Below are 13,629 nucleotides of genomic sequence, written 5' to 3'. Positions count from 1 at the left end.
GCCATACCGTAGAATACGGTGGAACAATACAAAGAAGCGTGGATCCGTGGTACGATATAGATGAACCTCAGAAACATTCCAGTGAAAGAAGACAGACAGGTGAGACCACACATTGTATGGTTCCAGTTATACGAGATGTCCCAAAGAAGCTATAGAGACCAAAAGTAGGTGGTTGCTGGAGACGGAGGCAGTGGGGAAAATGTGAATCAACCATAAATGCGCACGAGGGATCTTTTTGGGGTGATGAAAACGTTCTCAAACTGATCTATGGCGATCGTTGTACAACTTGATACATTTACTAAAAATCACTGAATCGAACACTTAGAAAAGGTGAATTATACAACATGCAATACGTGCCTCCATAAAGTTAATTTTTAATTTTTTTTCTTCAACATTTATTTATTATTGAGAGACAGAGAGACGTAGAGCGTGAGCAGAGGAGGGACAGAGAGAGAGGGAGACACAGAATCTGAAGCAGGCTCCAGGCTCTGAGCTGTCAGTACAGAGCCCGACGCGGGGCTTGAACTCACAAACTGCGAGATCATGACCTGAGCTGGTCGGACGCCTAACCAACTGAGCCACCCAGGCGCCCCCATAAAGTTAATTTTTAAAAGAGAGGCATGGAGGAGACAAACATTTCATAAGCACATACTGTGTTCACTGCAGCATTCGTTACTTGTGCCAGCAAGAGATTGGAAGTAACCAAACGTCCATCAGTAAGAATATGGTTACAGTTTAGAATGGAATTTTCTCTTTTGAACAGCAGTGGGCATGAAAAATAAACAAGGCAGTTCTGTATGCATTGATACGAAATAATCTTCAAGATACGTTAAGTAAAATAAAATCTAGAAGAGGGCATAGAGTATGCTATCACTTGTATAAGCAAGAAGAATATTCTTTTTTTTTTTTTTTTTTAAATTTTTTTTTTTCCAACGTTTTTTATTTATTTTTGGGACAGAGAGAGACAGAGCATGAACGGGGGAGGGGCAGAGAGAGAGGGAGACACAGAATCGGAAACAGGCTCCAGGCTCCGAGCCATCAGCCCAGAGCCTGACGCGGGGCTCGAACTCACGGACCGTGAGATCGTGACCTGGCTGAAGTCGGACGCTTAACCGACTGTGCCACCCAGGCGCCCCTGCAAGAAGAATATTCTAATATGCTTATTTATACACATAATAATTCTAAAAACACACAGGAAACTGGTAACTTGGTTGCGGCCAGGAGACCCCAGTATCTAAGGAAGTGTGGGTGGGGGCTGTTAAGGACAGTGATTGTCTCTACATAGCCTTTTGGATATTTTAAATTTATATAAGTTACCTAATAAACAAACACAGCTTAACTTTTAAGTGAGTAACTCTTACTTGTTACAGAGTTACTTGTGAGTAACTCCGTGTGCCTGAGAGTGTGCCTGGCACCTATCTATTGTGAACGCAGGGCTGTGGCTGCTTCTGGCTCTGTTCTCAGGAGTTGCTTGAAGGTTTTTTGTTTGTTTGTTTTTTCCTGTTTTTGTTTTTTTAAGGTAGAATAGAGTCTTTCCACTGGTAGTCCTCTCCTCCGCTATTTAAAATACGTGACAGTTTTGAGGCAGCTGGGTCGCCCAGTTGGTTAAGCATGGAACTCTTGACTTCTGCTCAGGTCATGATCTCACAGCTCATGAGCTCAAGCCCCATGTCAGGCTCTGCACTGTCAGCACTTGGGATTCTCTGTCTCCCTCTCTCAGCCCCTCCCCTGCTCGCTCGCTCTCTCTCTCTCTCTCTCTCAAAATAAATAAACATTTAGAAATAAATAAGTAAAATAAAATCTGTGACGGTTTCCAATTCTTTAAGGAAGGGTGGGAAAAAAAAAAAAAGGGCTCAAGGTTAAATGAAACATGTGAGAGAGTTGAGTACCTCCCTGATCTTACAGTTGAAAAGTGCCCCTGAAACAGGCAGCTTAAGCGACTTTTCCAAGGTCACCCAGCTTGTTAGTGCCAGAGTCCATGATTCTTGACTCTGATTTTCAGTTTACTATGTTGAAAGGATACATCCCTCTGCCGGGAAAGACCGAGAAGAAAGCAAAGATCATGATGCTATCAACATACAGAGCACGATAGTGGAGTTAATGAGACTGACTGCCGGGGATTAGCCTTGGATTAACTGGTTAACGTCACTTTGGTTTGAAGTTAAATGCGGTGGGCTGAAGGCTGTGTCCCATCCAGGCATGTGTCATCAGAGTTCTCACTGTGTGCTGAAGAAACTCTCCCTCTGGGCCCTCCTCCTCTTGTCCCCTGCTTTCTCCCAGGCCCCCCATGTCCCTCTTTGGAAAGAATGTCTATTTCAAATTGGACCGAGGGCTGTGGAATTTCAGGCAGATAGGGGAGCACTTGGGAAAAGTTATCTTCCCTTCCGTGTCCTCCCTGCCTGGGACAGGGAAAGGGTGCTGGGCCGAGTGCCAGGGTCACCTCGGCCACCATCATCCGCCAGCCTTCCCCTAGCCGGTCAGAAGGTCTTAGGAGAAAACTTTGTGGGTTCGCCTCCACTTGCCTTGATTTCTGAAGAATATTTTTTATCATCCATTATCTAATTGTGTTTAGTAAAGTGCGCCTTGGAGGGAAGGAGTACCGCCCCAACTGGCCATTTGCCTTGTCCTCTTAGATGCATTTCCCCCACGCCTCTCCCACCACTCAATCCTGGGGATGAGGTGCTCTCTCCCTTCCTGCTTCCTGGGCTCTGACTGGTCCAAAGCCATCAAGCGCTCTTGCTCGGTGATTGGTCTGTTAACCTAAGTCTAAGCCAATCAGCACGCAGCTCCCTCTAGAAAGTCGCTCAGGGCTGATCCAATCGGTGCAAAGCTTAGGTCCCTCGCTGTCCTGTAAACAGGAAAAAGAACACCGACCCCAGGGGAGGCTAAGTACCATTTGAGACTGTGGGGAAGGCAGCCTGAGGTTGAAACCAAAGCACAGAGAAGAGCAGAGCGTCCAGAAATGCGGAGAACCGGCACCAAGGTCCTGACCAAACTCTGGACTTTTCAGTTGTGTGAGCAGTAAGTCCCCGCCGTTGCTGTTGTTTAAGCGAGTTTGAGTTGATTTTTGATTGTTCCTTCTAGAAAGCCTACCGAAGCATCCATACCTTCCCCTCCCTGGCCCATGGTGCCTGAAATCCCTACCACGGGCCCTCCATTCCAGATCTCTGTGTCAGACAGGAAGAAGGGAAGGATTTAAGATTGGACGGCTTCACCAAAGAATGCTTCGCCAAGAAAGTTCCGGGGACGCCTAGCATAACCAAATGAATTTCTGAGCTCCGTTCCCTCCTGTCTCTTTCTGCCCTTCATGTTTTGTTTTGCTTTTTGTTGTTGTTTACACAGAAAGACCACCTTCCATCTGGTTCATGTGCTCACCGCCCACCAGATTTCAAACCCCAGCTCAAGTGCTAGCTTGTCCTTGAAGACTGCCCTGAGAGCCTCCGCTGGAAAAAAACCAGCACCCACCCAAATGATGGGCCACGCAGGTCCGTGTGTCCCGCCCACACTCAGTATCCCCCACAGACACACTCCACCCTGAGATGTCTGCCTGCAAGACAACTCATGGGTTTATCTTTTGTGTTCTCCCCAGCTCTAGCATGTTGTGGCTGGGCCTCCCACACCTCTTGAGAAGTAGGCAAGTTTAGCGATTGAAAAGAACGGTGCAAACAGGTTCTCCTTAGGAGTTACAGGCCAAGGAAATGCCTAAAACAACAGTTTATCAGCATCACCTGTCAGAATGCAAATTGTCAGAAATGCAAATTCTTGGCACCTTCTGCATCAGAAACTCGGGGGGTGGGACCCAGTAGCCTGCGTTTTAACAAGCTCTCTCAATTCTGTTGCACTTTAAAGTTTGAGAACCACTGGGCTAGAGGAAAAATCTGAAACTACTGACTGAGGAGCGAAAGAGCCTGGTGATCCAAGAGCAGGACTGAAGTCCAAGTGAAGATGAAGGTGAATCATGCATCCCAGATGTGCTGGGAGCGGCCATGGAAGCGACGGCCGTGGAAGGGGTAGAGTGCTACGGATTCAGCAACGAACTCTCCAGAACTGACATCTCCTTCAACCGGTGTCCGTCTGTTCAACCTGATGTCCCTAGTCTCCTGGTCAGTGCCAGCAGGGTGCATTTCGGCTGCAATCTCATTGAGGGCTCTAAACGTTTTTAAATGCCCTCTTCTCTCACGGAAGTTGGGTATTTATTCTTTCCTATTGCCAACCCTAAGATGTCATGCTTACTTTCTCTCAAGTTTCTTTACATTTCTGAATTTCTAGATTTCCTTTTTGGCAGAATTTAGCCCAGAATAACAGGGTTCCTTGTGAGCCTGTGAGTAACCCAAGCAAAGAATTTATCAAGCCTCTCTGATATGCCCGGGCAAAAGCTGTGGCATAGCTCAGGAAAGACAGGTGCAATAATAAAGATGTTGATAAAATTCTTTGGAACTGTCCCACTAGGCTTGCTTCTGATTCTGGAAGGCTCCGTCCCTCTGTGCTTGACTCACCCTCACTTCAGAACAAGGAAGCACCCTGGTCATTATGAACTTTCACCACTGACCACGAAATTCCAGCCATGGCTCCTGAGATGCCTACCCAGCTACTGTCTGTGCTCAGCCCCCCATGGCTAGTCCGTTTCAGAATGTTCTCACATCCCCTCGCTCCACAATGGCTCTGTCCAAGCAGAAAGGGAATTGATGCAAGGCCCCACTAGAATCTTTGAGGAAAACTGGACTTGCGCCTTTATTTTCATAATTAGCACAGACACCACTTTGTGTGCCTCAATTTACCTCTACGTCCCATTCCTATGGGATATGAAAACTCATTTAAATATGGTACTGGTATACACTGACAAGTATCAGATGACGTTAATAAATCTCTACCTCTCCTTTAAGATGCTAAATACATCATCAACTATTTTCAGACAAAAGTAGGGGCGCCTGGATGGCTCAGTCGTTTGAGTGTCTGACTTCGGCTCAGGTCATGATCTCGCGGTGTGTGAGTTCGAGCCCTGCGTCCGGCTCTGTGCTGACAGCTCAGAGCCTGGAGCCGGCTTCGGATTTTGTGTCTCCCTCTCTCTCTGCCCCTCCCCCGCTCATTCTCTCTCTCTCTCTCTCTCTCTCTCTCTCTCTCTCAAAAATAAACATTAAAAAATTTTCTAAAAATAATCATTGGACTGATGTCAAAAATATGTAGCTTCCACTACTTTAATAGTTTATATAATGAAAGCATTCAGAAGTTTTAGAGAGAGAGAGAGAGAGGGAGGGGGAGCTTTTTAACTAACCAAGGACAAGAACTGGCCTTTGGGGAGAAGCGAGGATAGGACAGATACCGTAGGTGTATTTACATGTGATCCCCATCATTCCTGTCAAAGTGGATGTTGGTACCTTCGTCTTACAGATGAGAACCTTGGAGCTCAGACAGGCTGAAAAACTGTGCTAAAGTCAGGATTTGATTGGAAATCTGACTCCTCCGCCCAGATTAGCAGTTTGGCTGAGCCCTTCTAACGGAGGCTGATGTCCATGCTGTAGGTGTGCATGGGGTGCTAAAACATGAATTAGATTGGGGCAGAGGAAGGGGGCAGCTTGCAGCTGACAAAAGCATGAATTCCACCCTACCTAAGAGTCTCCCCCAAATTGCGATTGAGTGTTTAGCAGAAACTTCAAGAGGCCAGTGTCAATCGGGAGCAGACCTGCTTCGGTTTGTTTGAAATCCTGACTTCCAAGATCTGAACGTGGTTATTGACCATCGGTGCTTGTTGATACAGGGTTTGTCAATCTGTCGATTCAGAAGGTCACTCACAACATCCTGGATTTGGGCTCCAAAGCCTCACGGCAGTGAAGCTCATGCAGTTTACCCTTAGCTGGGATGCTATTTAAAAAAAAACCTCTCTTACCATTCCTGGTTAGTTAAGCTTCAAAAATGAAGGATACCTTCACTTCAGGAAAAGGTTGGGGCAGGGAAATAGCAGAGCAGAAGCAGCACTAAATGCTGTTCTTGCTTTTATCTATTTTTAAATGAGTGCCAGATGTCTGTAACTGACACCCTTAATCAGTGGTTTTAAAGTTTAGATGTGTTCACCAAAATGTAACGTAACAGTGGTTCCATTTTATCGATGGCTTTTTTTTTTTGATTGACTTTTGCCTTACATTTTTAAGGAATCTATTTAACAAGTACAACATCATGCCGATAGTTAAAAATACGGTACTCTACACTTTAAAATTCATTGAGCACTGGGTGTTGTATGGAAACCAATCTGATGATAAATTATAGATATATGTATATACATATGTATATGTACATGTACATGTATATACATATATATATGTATGTGTGTATATATATATATAATAAAATTCATTGAGAGGGTAGATCTCATGTTAGGTGTTTTTACCACAATTTTGAAAAAGAAAAGGGAAAGGAAAGCAGATCTCTTGAATGATTCGGTGAATGTCTGCATCAGCCATTTTGAAATGCCTGATAGCTTTTCAGCCATTTGCCAGACAAGATACTGCTGTGTCTACCCAGAAGGTAGGGATTTTCAATCATTCATACCGTCCAAGCAAAACAAATAACTTCTGACTAAAATGCTCAAATATTTCAGGCCGAAGGATCTGGGGCCTGAGTCATCTGGGTAATTACCTCAGGTTTTCATGTTACTTTGCACAGCCCTGGCGGACCACTCCTTTGAATCATCCTGTGTGTCTGATTTTTCTAATTGTCGAGATAGCCAGGATGTGAAAGAATCTACTTCAATTGCTATCGGGCCACGATAAACGGGCATAAAAAAATAATCATTCCTACAAAAGGGTTTGAATGGATCTAAACTACAGACGATAATTTGGCCACTTTAAAACCCTGGCTAGCCAAGTATGCCATACAGCCCCGACGTGTTTCCTCCTGTTGTATTTCGTAAGGAAACCACCTGCTTTGTTCCGTATTGCAGAAAATGCCAACGACTACTTATTTAAAGCACAGCCATTCTTCATGTAAAATCCAAAGTCCAGATACTTACTTTTCAATACTTTTTGTCCAAGAGACGTGATAGGAGGGCTGGCTCGGCTGTGGGCTCCCCACGCTGTGTGGGAGGCATTGATTGGGTGTCCCTGCTCCTGGGACTGGGGAGATTCGGAGGAGTTACGGGGTTCAGGGTCTTTTCGATGTTCGGGTCAAAGCACAGTTGGGTCTGTTTCCAGGAAAGGTCCTATCTTCCTAAGAGGGAAAATTCCGTGCCCAGGGAAGTTCTGGAAGAAGACTTTTTTTTTCCCCCTGCCCTTGAATGAACTAGGTCATTGCTGAAGCTGGAGAATATTTTTTAGCATCACTGTGATGAAACTTGAGGGCTGTTTCTGCAGGAGGTGTGACCCTTGTTGACGCCACCGGGGAGGCCCTGGCAAAGGGGCCTGGTGAAATGCAGCCCCAGTGAGCTGATGAAACCCAGACGAGCTGTCCCAGAGGCTCGGGACACCAAGCAGCGTTCTGCAAGATTGTGCAGGACCTCAGGGTTAGTGGCTTGCCTCTTAAAAAGGCAGGATCTTGCTGCCGGATAAAGTCTTTTGAGAGTAACACCGGCAGCTCTCATGGCAAGATTAGCAGGCATTTGAAGTACACATAGGAAACCCGTGGACGGACGGGGCGGAGGGGGTGGAGCCAAGGTGAAAAGAAGAGGCATTGTGTTGTTTGTTTAGAACGAGTACTGCAGTCGTCTGAAGTTCTCTGAAAAACGCAGAAGCCACAGGCAGGATCCACCCTCCTCCCCCTCCTCCCACAGCAGTCCTCCCCCGCCTCTCTCTCTCTCTCTCTCTCTCTCTCTCTCTCTCTCTCTCCCTTCCTATTTTGATTATAGTAGTAAGAAGAGAATTAGAAGAACACCAGAAGAAAACCATAGAAGAGATACCATAAATCCTTCCAAACTGTTGAGAATCATTCCTGTTACATACCAAAGTAGAATCTGTAGCGTGGCCATTCCTTTTCCTGAATTTTGTCCAAATCCAAGACGGAAGATTTTAAAAAATCCAGAAGCATTATTCTGTCACTGCTTTGCCTCTCTGGGAAAGTATTTTCATGTGCCACACCTGGAAACTGACAGCTTGGAAAGAAACTTCTTAGGGACGCTCACTGAGGCGGCTAAAATTAGCAGCGCCGAGTGGGTGACCTTGAAAGGGACATACCTAGACATATTCCCTCTGTAGTGGGCAGTATAACCGTCAAAAGCAAACTGTGCTTCATTCCACCTGGATGGAATGAAATGTTTCACAAGATTCATCATCTAAAATTATTAAACATCAAGAAGCATACGGTTGATGTGTTCTGTTTCTCAGTATTATCTTCCTACGAGAAGAAAAATATTGAAAGCTGAGAGACTCTAAAATAATGACTTGCAACCAAATGCAGAAATTACCAACCCTTGGTGACTGTAGGTTTGGGTGGTTTTCTTTGAAGCTGGATTCGCTTCACAGAGGATCTTTCCAAATAAAGGGAGAGAACATGAAGTTGAGAGAGCAGATAGAGGAAGGCGTGATGATAAAAAAGAAATAAAAGTTCCCATACAGCAGCAGCATAGGATAAAGACGAAAGGGAACCAAATCCCAGGGCAGCAGACAGACATAGATGGTCATGAGAGAACTGTTGCTTGGGAGCTTTTAAATGGAAAAGTTGACACTCATTATGAAATTTAATCTTGTTCCTGGCAAACAGTCTGAAAGGTGGACTCCTCAATGCCTACCATTCATCTCCTAGTAAAATAAACTCAAGGAACAGAGGATGAAAATATAAATAACATATTTTATATAATGTATAATAAATATATATATATATATTTTTAATATATAATGGATTTGCCTATATGTGTCCTACTGTTCATCTTATTTGCCTGCAGCCACAGAATTTCTGTTTTAATCTTAGGTTTGGGGAGCGAGAATGGAAGACAATCAGAAACAGACCTTGGGATTAAACTCAATTAGGCCAGGACACTGTTCTGAATTTTCGGTGATTATTCAAAGGAGAGGATGGAAGGTTTAAGGTGTTGAAGAGAAAAAGAAACAGGAGGGCATATATTTGGGCCCCTTCAATAGCATCAAAAAGTACATGACTTTGTGATTAAAAATGCAGACCTAAAAATATTTAGCGTTATTCCAGGTAAAGTAGCACGGCACATAAGAAAATATGTGTAAACCATCTCTTTTTCTGAAGCTATAGGAAGAAAAACAGAAACTTCCCTTCGTAAGGGGATTTTCCAACCAAAGAGCAGAGTTGAAAACGTATTTTTATCAGATGTCTTTTAACTGCTTCTCCTAAAGGCCTTCAGGGCTTTGTTATTTTCCTGGCTTCTCAAACGAATGGATGCCTCACAATTCACCGGCCACTCTAGGCTTGCTGGGGACTGGGATCCAGTCAGTTCCCAAATAATCTGCATATTTAAAGCCAATTCATTAGGTCCTCGAGCTACTCTACACTCCCATCAATCGGGCTTGGATTGGTACGTGAGGAGTTTATCTGTTCATTTTATCCCTCCTGGCACAGAAGGCCCTCAAATGTTCAAGTCTAATGGGAGGAGTGATGAATGCCCTTTCCAAGAGAGCACATTCTTGGCTGAGGCTTGGTACCAATCACATGTCAGGTCAGATCAGATTTTCTGCCAGGGTCCTCGGGCCAAGCTGGAGCTGAGACAGCCACTCAGGCTTCAGGGCACAGTCAGCGTTTGGGGAGAGTGCCCCACTACTGAGAGCATCAGCTCGGGTTCCCTCTCTCTCAACCGTCCATCCCTGCCCTGGGCTCAGGGGTTCCCATACTTTGCACACTGGGTGCGGTATCTTGCTTGGGGGACACGACCCGAATCCAACCTTGAAGCCTTCATCCAGTTCCCCGAGCTGCCAGGCAGGTAGGCGAACTCAACAGGCGTTTTGATCCCTTCGGTACAGTGGCAACAGATATGAATGCAAATAGGACTGTGTTCTCTCACGGAGTTTTTCATCCCAGGTTAGCAGATTTCTATAAAATTCTTCATGAGATTTGAAGTTCAAAAATATGTACAAAATAATTTTTAAAATGCAGTTTTATCAGGGCACCTGGGTGGCTCAGTTGGTTCAGCCTCCGACTCTTGATTTCAGCTCAGGTCATGATCTCATGGTTGGTGAGTTTGAGCCCCATGTCTGACAGAGAAGAGCCTACTTAGGATTCTCTGTTCCTCCCTCCCCTGCACATTCTCTCTCTCTCTCTCTCTCTCTCTCTCTCTCTCTCAAAATGAATAAATAAACATTTAAATAAAATGCAATTTTATCAGAATTCATATATCCAAGAGGGTTTTTTCCAAACATATGAATGTTGTTTGGAAGTTCCAGTTCATTTTCCCCTGGCGTATCAAATTCTAAATGGGGATTAGGTTCACAGAACACCTTACAGAAGTATTTAATCCATCAAATTCCTAAAGTACCAGATTTCAGGGGTGCCTGGATGGCTCAGTCCGAGTGTCACTCACTCAGTTGAGTGTCCGACTCTTGATTTCACCTAAGGTCATGATCCCAGGGTCGTGGGATAGAACCCCGTGCCAGGCTCTGTGCTGAGTGTGGAGCCGGTAAGATTCTCTCTCTCTCTCTCTCTCTCTCTCTCCCCCCCCGCCACTCTCCCCCAGTCCCTACTCCCCCACTCTCTCTCTCAAAGTAAAATAACAACAACAACAACAAAATACCATATTTCAGCTTCCTAAAACCACAAGTATCAAAACTAGTTTAAAATTCAATTTAACTAAATATGAAAGTCTAAGTATCTGCAAAAAAATATATGTATGTATATATACATTATATATATTATATATATATAATATATATAATGTATATATACATTATATATATATTATATATATATAATATATAATGTATATATATATTATATACATATATATCTCCAGACTTTGACTTCCAAGATAATTCTGGCAGAGTTTTAGTTTCATTTTTAAAATAGCCATTAAAAAAGCATTACAACTCTGAGAATAGGGGCAAAATTCCAATTTTCATAAATTTGTATGCTAAGCCCAAGGCCCAATTTCACAAATAATTACTTAGTAAAATTAATTAGTTGAACAGTGTATGGAAATTTAAATTTAAAAAATATTTGTGTGTGCTATTTGTACTAAGTATTTTACGCATGTTTCCTTTTTAAGGCTTTTTACCTCTAATCATAAGAGCAATACAAACTCATGACTGAAAATTACACACTCGTTACTGAAAATCTTTAATATTTTGATTTTGAAATCGCCCACTACCCAGAGAGAGCCACCATTCTGGCATATTTCCTTCTATCTGTTTTATTTTTCCTTTCTGCATACTTACACATTCAGAAAGCAACATTAGTGGGTGAAAAGTTATGAATATTGTAAGGTTTTGAAACATATCACCAAAAAAAAGTATTGCATTTTCCCTGGCCGGTATGAGTCCACCCACCTCCCTGAGGGAGAACTCGCGACACTAAGCACATCACTGAAAATGTCTGGCCAATCTAAGACGCGAAACTGATATTTTAATGTACATTTCCTTGATTGCTAATGAGGCTAAATATGATTTCATAAGTTCACTGGCCCTTTTTCTTTCATGAATTGTCTCTTCAATTGTTTTTGGTCAACGTTGCTATTTGAGTATTTTCCTCTGGCTCACGTAAAAGCATTTCATATGTAATTTGCTGCAAACAGGCTCTGCCTTCCAATTTGTGATTTGCCCTTTTCTGTGGGAAGTTCTGACACACAGAAGTTATGAATGTTTACTTGCTAAAAACCATCTCCAGGCGAGGAGGAAAGGAGGAATTGTTGTTTAATGAGTTCTGAGTTTCAGTTTTGCAAGATGCAAAAGTTCTGGAGTTCTGTTTCACAACAACGTGAATATACTCAACACTACTGAACTGCAAGCTTAGAAATGACAAGTTTTGTTATTTTTCAAGCCATAACAAAAAAGAAAACTATCTTTCTCCTATGGTTTCTTCCTTGGCTTGCAAAGCCTCCATACCTCCGTGCACTTATCCACTATCCCATGCTGCTATGAGTAAAGCTGGGTTTGAATCAAGCCCTTGTCCCTTTTTCATATCACTTCATCTGTCCTGGATCAGTTTGTGTCTTTTTCCTTAACGCAGATCTCTGAGATTCTCAGTTTCCTTGACGCTTTAGGAACTTCCACCCTTTGGAACTAATAGATTGATACAGAGATGATTTGGGTTTGAAGATTCTAGATCCACTCCCCATCCCCCACTCCCTGCCCCACCCCCCACTAAAAATAGAATGAAATGGGAGTTAAGACTTTTTTAAGTTTATTTATTTTGAGAGCGCGCCCACCCATGAGCAGGGGAGGAGCAGAGAGAGAAGGTGAGAGAGAATCCCAGGCAGGCTCCATCTGTTAGCTCAGAGCCCAATCCAGGGCTTGATCTCACGAACCATGAGATCACGACCTGAGCCGAGAATGAGAGTTGGACGCTTAACTGACTGAGTCACCCAGGTGCCCCAGGAGTTTAGACTTTTAACTGTGACTGAATAAAGAGGCTAGAAAATCTTCTTTCCTGAAAGCAACTATAAATATGGATGAAAGGAAGGAAGAAAGAAAGGAGGGAAGTAAGGGAGGGAGGGAGAAAGGAAGGGAAAGGAAAGGAAGAGAAGGGAAGGGAAGGGAGGGGGATAATACAGACAAGCAGCCATTTTAGTACTCTAGATGTCAACCAAAGGCATGCAACAATTTAAAAAGCATTTATGATTGAAAAACTTCTGAATTTGGGGTGCTAACAATGAGTCTTTAAGGCATTCTTGCCTGAACTGGCTCCCATTCCCCCATCCAGCTCCAACGTCATGGAGGTTATGCTAAGGCAGGCTGTGAGTACTGGCATTGTCTCCGCCATGGTCAAAGGGGACTCCCTGGATTTAGAGCAGTGGAAAACACCTGTGCCGAGCAGCATTAGCAATGCTCTTGGTAGAGGATGAGTGGAGAAGACCAACAGCTCTACCAGTTCGAGAATGGGATTGGGGTTAGGGCAAGCATCTGTCTGGTTGAGGTGGCAGGCATGTGCAATGGAGACCAGAGAGGACCCAACTATTCACTCACACATTCCCAGATTGCACAGAGGAGACACAGAAGGACCCAGCAGAAAGTAAGCATCAGGGTGGACTCAAACATGGCCAAAACCTGAATGTGTTCCCCTACCGACACACAGATACATTGATAGAGGATGGAAGTTTTATTGGCTCAAGGTGTTTGAGTACACGTCTGTCTAATCATTAGCCGACTTGCGGCTCTGCAGACACAGGAGTGACCCCTAGGAAGCCAAGCTTTACAAAAATTTAAAGAGGGGTGCCTGGAGAGCTCAGTTAGTTAAGCGTCCAACTTTGGCTCAGGTCATGGTCTCAAGGTTCACGGGTTCAAGCCCCACATTGGGCACATCGTCCGCACGTGGCCTGCTTCAGATTCTCTGTCCCCTTCTCTCTGCCCCTCCCCTGCTTGTGCTCTCCCAACATTTTTTTTTTTTTAATCTAAAGAAAAGTGAGTAGAAATATCTGTGTCCACATACTTTGGAGGAGACAGATTTCACAGATTTATCTCAGGCAGGTTACTAACCTAACAAACAAATAACCAAGCAGCAGCAACAACTTGTGTGGGGGAGAATGGTTAGAAT

At 43.9% G+C, this 13,629-nt stretch overlaps 1 protein-coding gene and 1 long non-coding RNA gene across 7 annotated transcripts in view; one reads left to right on the top strand and one right to left on the bottom strand.

Annotated features, from left to right (window-relative positions):
• The window catches only part of ALPK2 (alpha kinase 2), a 118,043-nt gene extending 109,986 nt beyond the window's left edge, over nucleotides 1-8,057 (bottom strand). For 3 of the 6 annotated variants that reach the window (XM_058691951.1, XM_058691956.1, XM_058691954.1), the window contains exon 1: nucleotides 7,004-7,775. The gene's annotated coding sequence lies outside the window, so the exon portion shown is untranslated. Of the gene's footprint in view, nucleotides 1-7,003; nucleotides 7,776-7,928 lie in introns of those variants that run through there. The other 3 variants (XM_058691952.1, XM_058691955.1, XM_058691957.1) reach the window with 2 other exon arrangements.
• LOC131490018 (uncharacterized) lies at nucleotides 2,842-4,880 on the top strand. The gene is made up of 2 exons (XR_009250906.1): nucleotides 2,842-3,021; nucleotides 3,850-4,880. It is a non-coding gene; the product is annotated as an uncharacterized LOC131490018 (long non-coding RNA).
• Nucleotides 8,058-13,629: the final 5,572 nt, after the last annotated feature.

The sequence above is a fragment of the Neofelis nebulosa genome, chromosome 11, assembly GCF_028018385.1.
Source record: "Neofelis nebulosa isolate mNeoNeb1 chromosome 11, mNeoNeb1.pri, whole genome shotgun sequence".
Taxonomy (NCBI): domain Eukaryota; kingdom Metazoa; phylum Chordata; class Mammalia; order Carnivora; family Felidae; genus Neofelis; species Neofelis nebulosa.
This window is presented reverse-complemented; position numbering and strand designations above follow the sequence as displayed.